This window comes from Cannabis sativa, chromosome 1, assembly GCF_029168945.1.
Source record: "Cannabis sativa cultivar Pink pepper isolate KNU-18-1 chromosome 1, ASM2916894v1, whole genome shotgun sequence".
Classification (NCBI taxonomy): Eukaryota; Viridiplantae; Streptophyta; class Magnoliopsida; order Rosales; family Cannabaceae; genus Cannabis; species Cannabis sativa.
Genome location: NC_083601.1, coordinates 59567957 through 59580034, shown reverse-complemented (window position 1 = coordinate 59580034; position 12078 = coordinate 59567957).

The window sequence follows — 12078 nt, the reverse complement described above, 5'->3', positions numbered from 1 at the left end:
CCTTGTCACAGGTTCATCCTGTGGGCCAAGTGGTAGACGGCAAGACCCTATCTGACTATTCTTTAGGTGGAGTTATACCTAATAACTTCATCCAAATTGACAGTTCTGGCCAACCCACCGGCCAAATCAGTCAAAAACTGAGGCTACCCAGTGCATCAATGTTCAATAGATTGGGTGCAGTCGATGATCTCAGGAATAATTTGAACAGAAGAAGAGGCTGGATGAAAAATACGTTCAAAAAGCCACTCAGCCAGGCATCCACATCCAGGACCCAGCTTTAAGAGATCCTGACGTGACATAGGTCGGTTAAGAGGCTGAACCGGTTCACCCATCTATGCAAGCACAGTTAGATGAACTAAAAAATATGTTTCAAGGCCTGACTGGCCCAAAACTCACTTTTCTCGAGCTGGACCGAGCACGCGTATCACCTTTCACCCCCGAGATCAAGGTTCTTGAGCTACCCCTAAAGTTCAAGATGTTGACCTGGAAGATGTACACTGGAAAAGAGGATCCCTTGACACATCTTAAATATTTTGAGCTGCAAATGGATCTGCAAGGTGTACGGGGTGATGTGCGGTGTAGGGTATTCCCTCCTACCCTTTCGAAAGTCGTACACCAGTGGTACTTCAAGCTACCAACAGGGAGATTTAATTCATGGAAAGCTTTTTCCTCAGAATTCCATGCGCAGTTCTCCTCTTCTCGTCAACTCCCATTACATCTAGAAGACCTGGTTGAAGTAAAACAAAGACCAGGAGGGCCCCTCAGAGCCTACATAAGCTCGTTCATGACAAACGTTATGAAAGTAGCAGGATTAATTGAAGAGGGGAGGCTGGCCGCCATACTGGGGGGCATCGAGGTACTCAGGGAACTGTAGAAGGACACTAACAAATGTGGCCGCGTGGGGTCTATGGCAGAGTTTCTGGACCGAGCAGATGAGTTTATCAAGCTTGAAGAGGCCATTTAGGGAGGAGATGTGGAGCCTAAATAGGGCCAACCACATGTCCCCTCGGTGGGAGCACCTGCTCAGAGCCCACAATATCCTTGTAGCTCAACTCCAGGCGGAAAAAGATCCAATAACAATGGCAGGCAAGGCAACGGAAAGAAGGGAAAGTTCACAGGAAAAGTAGAACGCACCCCTAGAGAAAATGCCTCCAGGTTCACTGCCTTCTCTGTCCTAACTGACGACATAGAGACAATCTACACGGCAACTCAGTTTATGGTCCCATACAAAAAACCTGCCCCCATGAAGAAGGACATAAGTAAGAGAGACACGTCCAAGTTTTGTTGTCTTCATGGAGACTACGGCCATAGAACGAATGAGTGCAACAACTTGAAGCAGGAAATTGAATTCATAATCAGAAAGAATAACCTGCACTTGTAGAAGTACGTCAACGCAAATCAGAATCAATGAGCTGCCCAAGCAGACAATAATCAAGATCTACTAATGCCTCCACCAGTTGACGGGCATTTACAAGTCATTATTGGGGGCCCACATGTAGCTAGACACTCGGGCAAAGCTCGAGAAAGGTATGCCCGAACCTTACACTATGAGCAAAAGGAAGTAGTTTTGGTCGTAGAGGAGAGAAAGCCAAAAATTCCACTGGTAGGGGAACCCACTATAACTTTCACTGAAGCAGATGTTGTCCACATTCGCTTCCCACAAAACGATCCCTCGGTCGTGGAAGTACAGATAGAAAATAAAACAGTGGCCTGGACCATGATAGACAATGGAGCCTCTGCAAATATTCTGTTCAAGACACCATATGAGAAGATGGGACTCCAACTCAAAGATCTAATCCCCTGTGCCAAACCGGTGTATGGTTTCTCTGGCCAGAGTGTTGCACATTTGGGGAAAATTTGTCTACCCCTCACTATTAGAGAAGCTCTGAAGAGCACAACTGTGATGGCATAATTTTTGATAATTGATGTCCCATCAGCTTTAAACGTCATTTTAGGCCGACAAGCCTTATATGACCCGAAAGCTATCAAATCAATTTTCAATTCGTGCATCAAGTTCCTAACAAATAATGGGGTAGGGTGCCTAAAAGGGAATCAACAAATTGCACGGGAGTGCTATAACCTTGCCCTGACCAAGGCCAAAAAGGAAAATTCCTCCAGCCAGAGTTCGGACAAGGGGAAAAGTATTGCCCAATAGGAAGTCATTCAAGGCCGGGACAAGGATGTGGATCCCCAACTTGGGGAACCAAATACAAATGTTTGCCTAGTAGAAGAATTGGAAGAGATAGAAATCGACCCAAATGTCCCGACCAGGAAACTTTAAATTGGCAAAGGTTCGTTGCTTGAAGTAAAATAAGCTTTAATAAGATTTCTAAGAGCAAACCTTGCCTGGTCGCGCGAAGACATGGTCGGTATCAATCCTGTTGGGAATTATTTTACCAGGATCTTAGATCTACTCACAAGTATGTTTATTAACATCCTAAATATGAACTTTCTAAAACGATAAAATAAACACATATAAAGTTAAGAAAACCTTACATTGATGCAGCGGAATAAATGTCTCCTTCCACTCAGATCTCTAACCCTTGATTCCTTTCTGTAGCAGAGTATAATCAAGATCTGAGCCCGAATCTCCTTCTTCTTCAAGCTTTGATCCTTCACAGTCTTCCAATCTATGATTGAGTTACTGCTTGCTGTGTGTGGGCCCTTACTCTTTCACTAGGGTCACGAAAAAGATGAAGGAAAAGAGGGAGAGAGGTTTCAGCCAAGGTAGAGAGTGAGGAAGGCTCAGTTTTCTGAAGAGAGAAATTTCTGTCAGAAAGGCTTATTGAAAACTTTTGTTTTGACTGAGCCATCACTTTCTATTTATAGCCAACTTACTAGGTTTAAGTTTAGAATAATTTGGCATTAAAATAATGAAAATAATAATTTGAAAAAGCCTTATAAGTGGCCGGCCATAGGTGTTGTAATGGGCCCCACTTAATTTTGCAATTTTATCAAATTTTATCTCTATTTTCTCAAAAATGCCAATTTTCCAATTCTAACCTTTTAAATGCCAAAACTAATTATTTAATAATTAAAATACATTATTAAATAATATTGTCATTTAATTTAATTATTAATTAGACATATAAAGTCTATTAATAAATAAATAAACCTAGAAAACTCTTTTCCTTACAATTTCACCCATGCTTAGTGAAAATTCATAAAATTAGACATAGTCTAACTTTAGAATTATAATTGATCAATCACGAATCAATTAATGAGTCTTACAAGCAGAATGTTCTCAACTAGAATGGGGACCATGGATCTATATGCTGAGCTTCCAATAAGTGAACCAAATTTACCAAGTAAATTCCTACTTATTAATTCTTCGTTGAATCCACTCTTAGAACTTAGAATTGCACTCTCAGACTTATATAGAGCATATTGTATGTTTCACGATACCAATATACTATCTCATTTAACCATTGTTATAATCTTATTGTGATTTAAAGATCCTCTATATAGATGATTTACATCGAGATGGGATTTCTTTACCGTTCTCACCCCTCAATGTATTTTGCCCCTTAAAACACTTAGCTACCTGTAAATGGTGTTTAGTGATCTAATAATTAGTCAGTTAAACAAGAGCTCATCCATTTACTTCTATTTGCTAAGCTCGAAGGGAATCATCACTTAACTTCTATACACCAGTAGAAGCTATAGATTCCATATTTATGTTCAGGACTCCCACTCAATCATACTATCATGTTCCCAAAATATACGTATCACCCTGACCCAAAAGTAGGCTTAACTAATAAATCAAAGAACATGAATAGCACTCCTGAGTTGAGCCCAAGCATATCAGGATTTAGATTCTTTTCAATCTTAAGATCAACTACTGATATTGACTTGGAAAGATATGTATAACGGTAAGTTTGTAATATCTTAACTTAGTTGCAATATCGGTCCAGTCCAATGTATACTCCATACATTCGAAACTAGTATACTTTACTAATGTCCTGGAAAGAACATAACACTTACTCCAAGTGTAAGTACACATCATCGCTGATTATCACATTAGTGTAAATCCAATAACACTGATGAAACAGGGACCAAAACTTTTGATTCATATGATCACAATCACATTCCACTGTGTTGACGATACTGTAATTGTGAATAAACATATGATCTGGATTTAACTGATTTTGTGTGTATGAATGTAATAAACATATTAAACATATTAAACCATTAGCATGTAAAATTCATGCTAACATCAATCACTTCAAATTTCTTATATTGATAACTAATCAGATTGTAAAGAGTTTTATTTAGGGCATAAAACCTAACAAACTCCCACTTGCACTAATATAAAACAAACTGTGCAAATAGGTCAATCTGATGTCTTGATCTTCAGATCAAGTGTAGTATATTTGAATCCACCCAAACTTTTGGAAACTAGTTCATAAATACTCTTATGAAACATCCTTTACTATATGCTTTACTCATCAAGGGATACTGAAATCTTTACTGTTTTAAAAGTACATCTGAATTAACAGAGGACATATCTCTCATATTTTAAAATATGTAATTGAGATAATACAGTGTAGACTTTTCTTCAGTGATATAACTTTCTGGTATTTTTGAATAGACCAAGTTATAGTTGTTCTCTGGTAGAGCTTGAATTATTATACAATAATTCCTCCACCCCCAAAGTAAGCACCATCTTAAGAATTTCGAAATTAGATGGTGTGATACAAAGACAACTGATACACAGTTCCTTAATATCTGACATATAGATCACTTTCATAAATCCTTCTTGAATATCTTCTAATGTTCCCTATTTGATTACATCTCAGATAGCTCCCACTCAATAGCAGATGTCTGGTTAAATAATACTTTTAACCTCTGATTGTTTAGAGAGTTACCTAGTTGTGACTTTTGTATTAGTCTGAAACTTTAAGTCAAGACTAAGTCATCAACTTAGCAGACTAGTATTTGAAGTGAAAAATACATGCCAGAGATTAAAGTAATCAAAATTAAGATACCATAAAATTTTATGAGGATTAAGAATTCTTGGTTCAAGTCATTCGAATGGACTGAACTAGAGTTCTTTATCTTATTCTCATAATTCTGATAAGCTATACCTATCCATGTGAATGGTTAGATTTGCTTTTCAGTAGTGTTCTTAAGTACCTATCACAATTATCAACCTAATGAAGATGGGTATAGAACTTTAAAATTCTCCCACTCAATTAAGGTAGTGTGAAACTTTAACAAAGAACTTTCAGAGGTATCAAACTTTTACTTACAACAGTAAAATCAAAATGGAACATACAATCAAGATCAAGAATTTATATTGACAATAGCTGACTCATTATATTACTTCTATGTTTTAAACAAGATATGTGTTTCATAGGGAATTGTGGAATGGACTCCACCCCTAAGAATATACATATAGGGTACTATGGATAACCTCCACCCCTAAGTATATAGAGATTATGATCCACCCCTAAAGGTTGTATAGATCATGATTCTCTTAGTGTGATAGAGTTTATGTAGAGTTGAATACTATCCAGAGTTCATTAGATATAAAAGATCGTTGAACTGCATAGTTTTCTTAACTTTTCTCCACCCCTATCAGATCATAAGATCTTTTTATTAAACAAATTCTTAATAATTGTATGAGAATTAACAATTATTGATAAACATAGAAATAATTTCTAGTGTTTATATAATATAACTCTATGAAGAGTTGTAAATATTATAGAATTTGCATCAATAATAAAAACACTTACACATACAAACATACAAATATAATGTGGTAATAATTGATGAAGATAAATTAAATGAAGCTCAATCTCATAAATTGCAATAGGGAATTTCGAAAAAAAAACTTTATTAATAAAAAAAATGTATTGCAACAATATGAGAAAAACAGGGATAAATATCCCTAACTAAAATTTGAAATCCAAATTGTCTTTAAACTAAAACAATTAATTCAAAAATAAATTGAAGAGCTTCATCTTCATCTGGACGATTTCACCCTTGGTCCAGCTTGCTGATCCAACTCAATTGAGTTCAAGTAGCTTGGCCTATAAGAAGAAGAAAACAAATAAACAAAGTTAGTCCAGAATCATAAATCCAATTGGATAATAATTCACTAAAACTCTTAAAGTTTATGAAAGGAAATACCTTGTTTCTTTGCAAGAAGTTTAGGACACTGGGGTTTCCAATGACCTTTTTCATTGCAGTGGAAACACTTTCCTTTAAGTGTAGCATCACCAGAAGGAGCAGTCTTTTTCATGACTTTTGTTCGCTTCTTGGTGTTCTTCCACTTCTTCTTCGATTTGGGCTTTGAAGCAGAGGCGACATTTGCTTCAGGTTTCATCGTCCCATTACCATTACCAGGATTGTGAGGTTTACTCCCTTTCTTCTTGGAACCTCCAATCAAATTTTCATAAGTTTGAAGGTCATTGACTAATTCATGAAAGTCAATTTCCTTCTTATTCATGACATAATTTGATGTGTATGGTAGAAATGCTGGAGTCAGGCTGTTCAAGATAAGACTAACTTGAGTAGCACTGTCCATTTCAGCACCATGATCCTGGGCTTCTTGGAAATAACTGGACATGAGGAGGACATGATCACGCACGTTTTGATGAGGTTCCATCCGTGCGTTAATGTACTTCTTAGTCGCGTCAAAGCGTGACTGAAGTGATGCCTTACCGAATAGCTCATTTAACTTCGTCATAACTTCAGCAGCCTTCTCAGTTTTAGAAAACCGAGTTTTGAGGGTGTCAACCATGCTAGAAAGCATAAAGTATAGAGCTTTGTCATTTGCCTTCTGCCAACGCTCATACTTTTCTTTCACAGCTTTGGATGCATTATCCCTGTGCACTTCGGTGACGGCTCAGTTAAAACAAACAAGGCACTTTCTCCTATGAGAGCAATATTAATGTTCTCATTCCATTTATTAAAGTTAGATCCATTCAGCTTATTTTCAGTCAACAGTGATAACATGGGATTCATTTTGACAAAACAGGATACTACAAAATAATAGAAATCAATAGATAGAAATTAATAATGGTTTAACACACAAAATCAATTCAGAAATTATAAGCACATAGCAAGTAGGAATGATATGAGAAAATACTTAAAAATTCAATCCTAAATAATTTCCAAGGTTTTCAACAAACTGATATCAGTGTCCCGTTTAGGCGAGAGTCAAAGCTACCATCCATTGAATAGAGTTGTCAGCTCATCTAAAATGTTAAACATTCTAGCAACCTTTTATTCGATCAAGATCAGAATCCAGCGTTGTCCCGTTTAGGCGAGAGTCAAGGCTATTCTATCTCATGAGCTTCTACCATTGTTTCGCAATTTGCAAGTCAAATATGGTCGCCACCATTAGGGTGATCTATACCATATAAAACACTTACAAACCACTTATCATGCGAGATTAAACGGTGCGAAATTGCTAATGAACGTTGCTCCATTAGGGAGGATTACTCACCAAAACAAACGCGGTGTAAAACCCACAATGGAGATCGAATATCTTAATAATAATAAAGCTCATTATTTAAAATGTATTTTCTTTATTATTCTAATAAATAAATCTCATTAAATTCAAAATTTAAGAATTAAAATTCAAAATTAAGAATTTAATATAATATTTATAAAATTATACTAGATGGTGATTGAAATAAAATTAATTATTTCCATCTTAGTAATAATCTTAAATATAAATATTAAGGAAATTAATTTAAGTTGAACTAAATAAATAATTAGCAACTTAAAAATTTCCTTTGAGAATATATTTATTGGGTTTCGAAAAATTAAAGTATATAAAAATACAATTTTCGAAAATAATAAAAAATAGAAAGGAAATACTTCAAGCAAAAATATCACCTATATAGATTTTTTTTTTTTTTTGACTAGTTAATTCAATTTCTAATAATATATATATATTTTAAATTCACTTATTTTAAATTAATCAATTAAATGAAAAAATCATTGACTTGAGTTGGTCCAAGAATTAATTAAAATAAATAATTAATTTACAACTCAATCTATTTTTCAAAAATAATTCGAAAATATTGCATAATTAAAATGCAAATTTCGAAATTGATTAATAAAATAAAGAAAAATATATCTATTGAAAATTATTTAAATTTAAGTTGAAAAATTAAATTTCAACCTAAAAATAATTTTCTATTTAATTAAGTGTCATGAAAAATCAATAAATATTTAAGTATCATGATGAAAATCAACTTAGATATTTAGATTTTTCAAGTTAATTAAATGTATTAAATTCAAGAAATAAATAATTAAGTGTAGAGAAGGCTTAATTATTAATTTCTATTTAATACTAGGAAAAATATACTTAATAAAATTGTACCAAAATTAATTATTTAAATAATTAATTTCACAAAAGTATAATATTTTCCTATTTAAATATTAGAAATAATAAGTAGTCTAGAAATTACTATCTAGAAAATATCTTATTTGACTAAGTATCTTTTCAAAATTTGAAAAATATCTAATTTAAGTTATATAGAAAAAATCTAAAACTTAAATAATTTCAAATCTAGATTTAATTAAATATCACAAATTAAGTTGTAACCACTTAATTTGAAGATATGTTTTTAAAGTTAATATTTGAAAAGATATTAACCAAAAAAAATATCTAAGATATTCCATTTCAAGTTAATATTTGAAAAGATATTAACTTAAAAAATATCTTAAGAATCTTTAATAACTAATGCCTAAGATTCCTCAACTTGATTTAAAATTTAAATCAAATATTCAAATTTAAGTTAGATAAGAAAAATCAGTTGATACAACTAATTTATAACGTAAATAGGAATATTTAATTAAATAAGCTCCAGAAAGAATCTTAGTTAGTTAAAATTCTATATTTAATTAAATACAAGAAAAATACAAATAGTTTGTCTAGAAATAATATCTAAACTAAAAGTGTTTTTCTTAAAATTAACTTTAAAATATTAAAATGAAAATAAATTTTCATATATTTTAAAAGTTAATTATGTTGCTAATTCAATTTTATTAGGTCAAACTAATATAATTAACCTAGTACGATTATTCAAATCGTGCAAATGGGCCTTCACAATTGGGGTAGTTCATGTGAGGGGGTGCTGGGTTCAGTATGTCGTACCCACTTCTATGGCACCCAACTCTCACACAAGGCCCAAAAGAGAGGAATTTAACCTTAAAATGAATAACTGTTATTAATTGAATAGGTCCAATAACTAAATGGACCTTAAATAAAATCTATCATGGTGTGATATTTTATTTAGCACCAACCTATATGTATCTATATTAAAACAAAATAAACATATAGGCTCACACAGGCACACTTTGGATGGATCCTATCATGTTGCTAGGTCATACACAGATGAAAGAAGATTGTAAAATTTACCTGTTACAAATTATTTACTTGATCAAGGGAGCCATCAGATCATTAGATCTGGCACAAAGTAACCATGGCTATTTGCAATCAAGTAATAATAGGTTTTTAAAACTTACATACAAGCTAAAAACACATACTCCTGCAACAAGGTTAGCTGGATAGTTGGAAGTAGGATTTATTTAATTTTAAATAAATAATTTCGAAAAAAAAATAAATAATTAAAAAAAATATTTTAATTAATTTCGAAAAATAAAAAAATTTAATTAATTTCGAAAATAAAATAAATTTAAAATTTCGAAATTATTATTATTATTTTTTTTTTAAAAAAAAATAAATATTTAAAATTAAACCTACTATTTGAAAAATTAGGTTTCAACCAACCTAAATATCATTTCAAAATTTGCTAACTACTTTTAAAAATTAAATGTTATTTTAAAAATAAAAATTAAATAAAAATTAGAAAAGATAAATAAAATATGTTTTCAAATTTTAAATTTAATTTAAATAAATAAAATAACAAAATTTAAAAAATTAGCAAAATATCTTATATCTATTTAAAATTACATGATTATAAATATCTTATTTTAAATTTAAATAAGGTCAAAATATCTAAAAAGATTTAAAAAATCTTAAAAGATAGGATATTTTTAAAATATCTTAAAAGATAAGATATTTTTAAATATCTTAAAAGATATTATAAATATCTTAAAAGATATTTTAAATATCTTAAAAAGATCTGACCTTAAATTTAAAAAAAAATATAATCAAATTTAAAAATAAGATAGATTTTTAAGCAAAAAGATAAATACTAGTTCTATTCAAATTCAAATTACACTAATATCTTGAATTAAATTAAAAAAATTAATTCAAAATGATAATTAGAATTGAGTTAGGAATAGTAATAGTATATATATAAAACCATACAAAAAATTGGAAGTTAATTCCATGAAAAAATATGAAAAATTGAAGAAAATTGAAAAAATTCGAAACTGTACGGACAATTCTGCGATCGCAGGAAACTATCAGCACAGCCCCGATTTTGTCAAATCTTCAAAATAATAACTAATTCAAATAAAATCCAAATTGAGTTCTGTAAAAGGCTAACTTGCTTAATTTTTTCCATACTATCCAATAAAAATAATTCCAGAACCGAAATAACAATTATTTTTCACGAAAATTTCATAATCATCAATCAATCATCAAATAACACTCAATACAACATGATACCATCCAAAGAACATACAAACCATCGTTTTAAAGTCCAAATTACATGCAAGTAAATCAATTACCATGGCTCTGAGGCCAGTTGTTGGGAATTATTTTACCAGGATCTTAGATCTACTCACAAGTATGTTTATTAACATCCTAAATATGAACTTTCTAAAACGATAAAATAAACACATATAAAGTTAAGAAAACCTTACATTGATGCAGCGGAATAAATGTCTCCTTCCACTCAGATCTCTAACCCTTGATTCCTTTCTGTAGCAGAGTATAATCAAGATCTGAGCCCGAATCTCCTTCTTCTTCAAGCTTTGATCCTTCACAGTCTTCCAATCTATGATTGAGTTACTGCTTGCTGTGTGTGGGCACTTACTCTTTCACTAGGGTCACGAAAAAGATGAAGGAAAAGAGGGAGAGAGGTTTCGGCCAAGGTAGAGAGTGAGGAAGGCTCAGTTTTCTGAAGAGAGAAATTTCTGTCAGAAAGGCTTATTGAAAACTTTTGTTTTGACTGAGCCATCACTTTCTATTTATAGGCAACTTACTAGGTTTAAGTTTAGAATTATTTGGAATTAAAATAATGAAAATAATAATTTGAAAAAGCCTTATAAGTGGCCGGCCATAGGTGTTGTAATGGGCCCCACTTAATTTTGCAATTTTATCAAATTTTATCTCTATTTTCTCAAAAATGCCAATTTTCCAATTCTAACCTTTTAAATGCCAAAACTAATTATTTAATAATTAAAATACATTATTAAATAATATTGTCATTTAATTTAATTATTAATTAGACATATAAAGTCTATTAATAAATAAATAAACCTAGAAAACTCTTTTCCTTACAATTTCACCCATGCTTAGTGAAAATTCATAAAATTAGACATAGTCTAACTTTAGAATTATAATTGATCAATCACGAATCAATTAATGAGTCTTACAAGCAGAATGTTCTCAACTAGAATGGGGACCATGGATCTATATGCTGAGCTTCCAATAAGTGAACCAAATTTACCAAGTAAATTCCTACTTATTAATTCTTCGTTGAATCCACTCTTAGAACTTAGAATTGCACTCTCAGACTTATATAGAGCATATTGTATGTTTCACGATACCAATATACTATCTCATTTAACCATTGTTATAATCTTATTGTGATTTAAAGATCCTCTATATAGATGATTTACATCGAGATGGGATTTCTTTACCGTTCTCAACCCTCAATGTATTTTGCCCCTTAAAACACTTAGCTACCTGTAAATGGTGTTTAGTGATCTAATAATTAGTCAGTTAAACAAGAGCTCATCCATTTACTTCTATTTGCTAAGCTCGAAGGGAATCATCACTTAACTTCTATACACCAGTAGAAGCTATAGATTCCATATTTATGTTCAGCACTCCCACTCAATCATACTATCATGTTCCCAAAATATACGTATCACCCTGACCCAAAAGTAGGCTTAACTAATAAATCAAAGAACATGAAT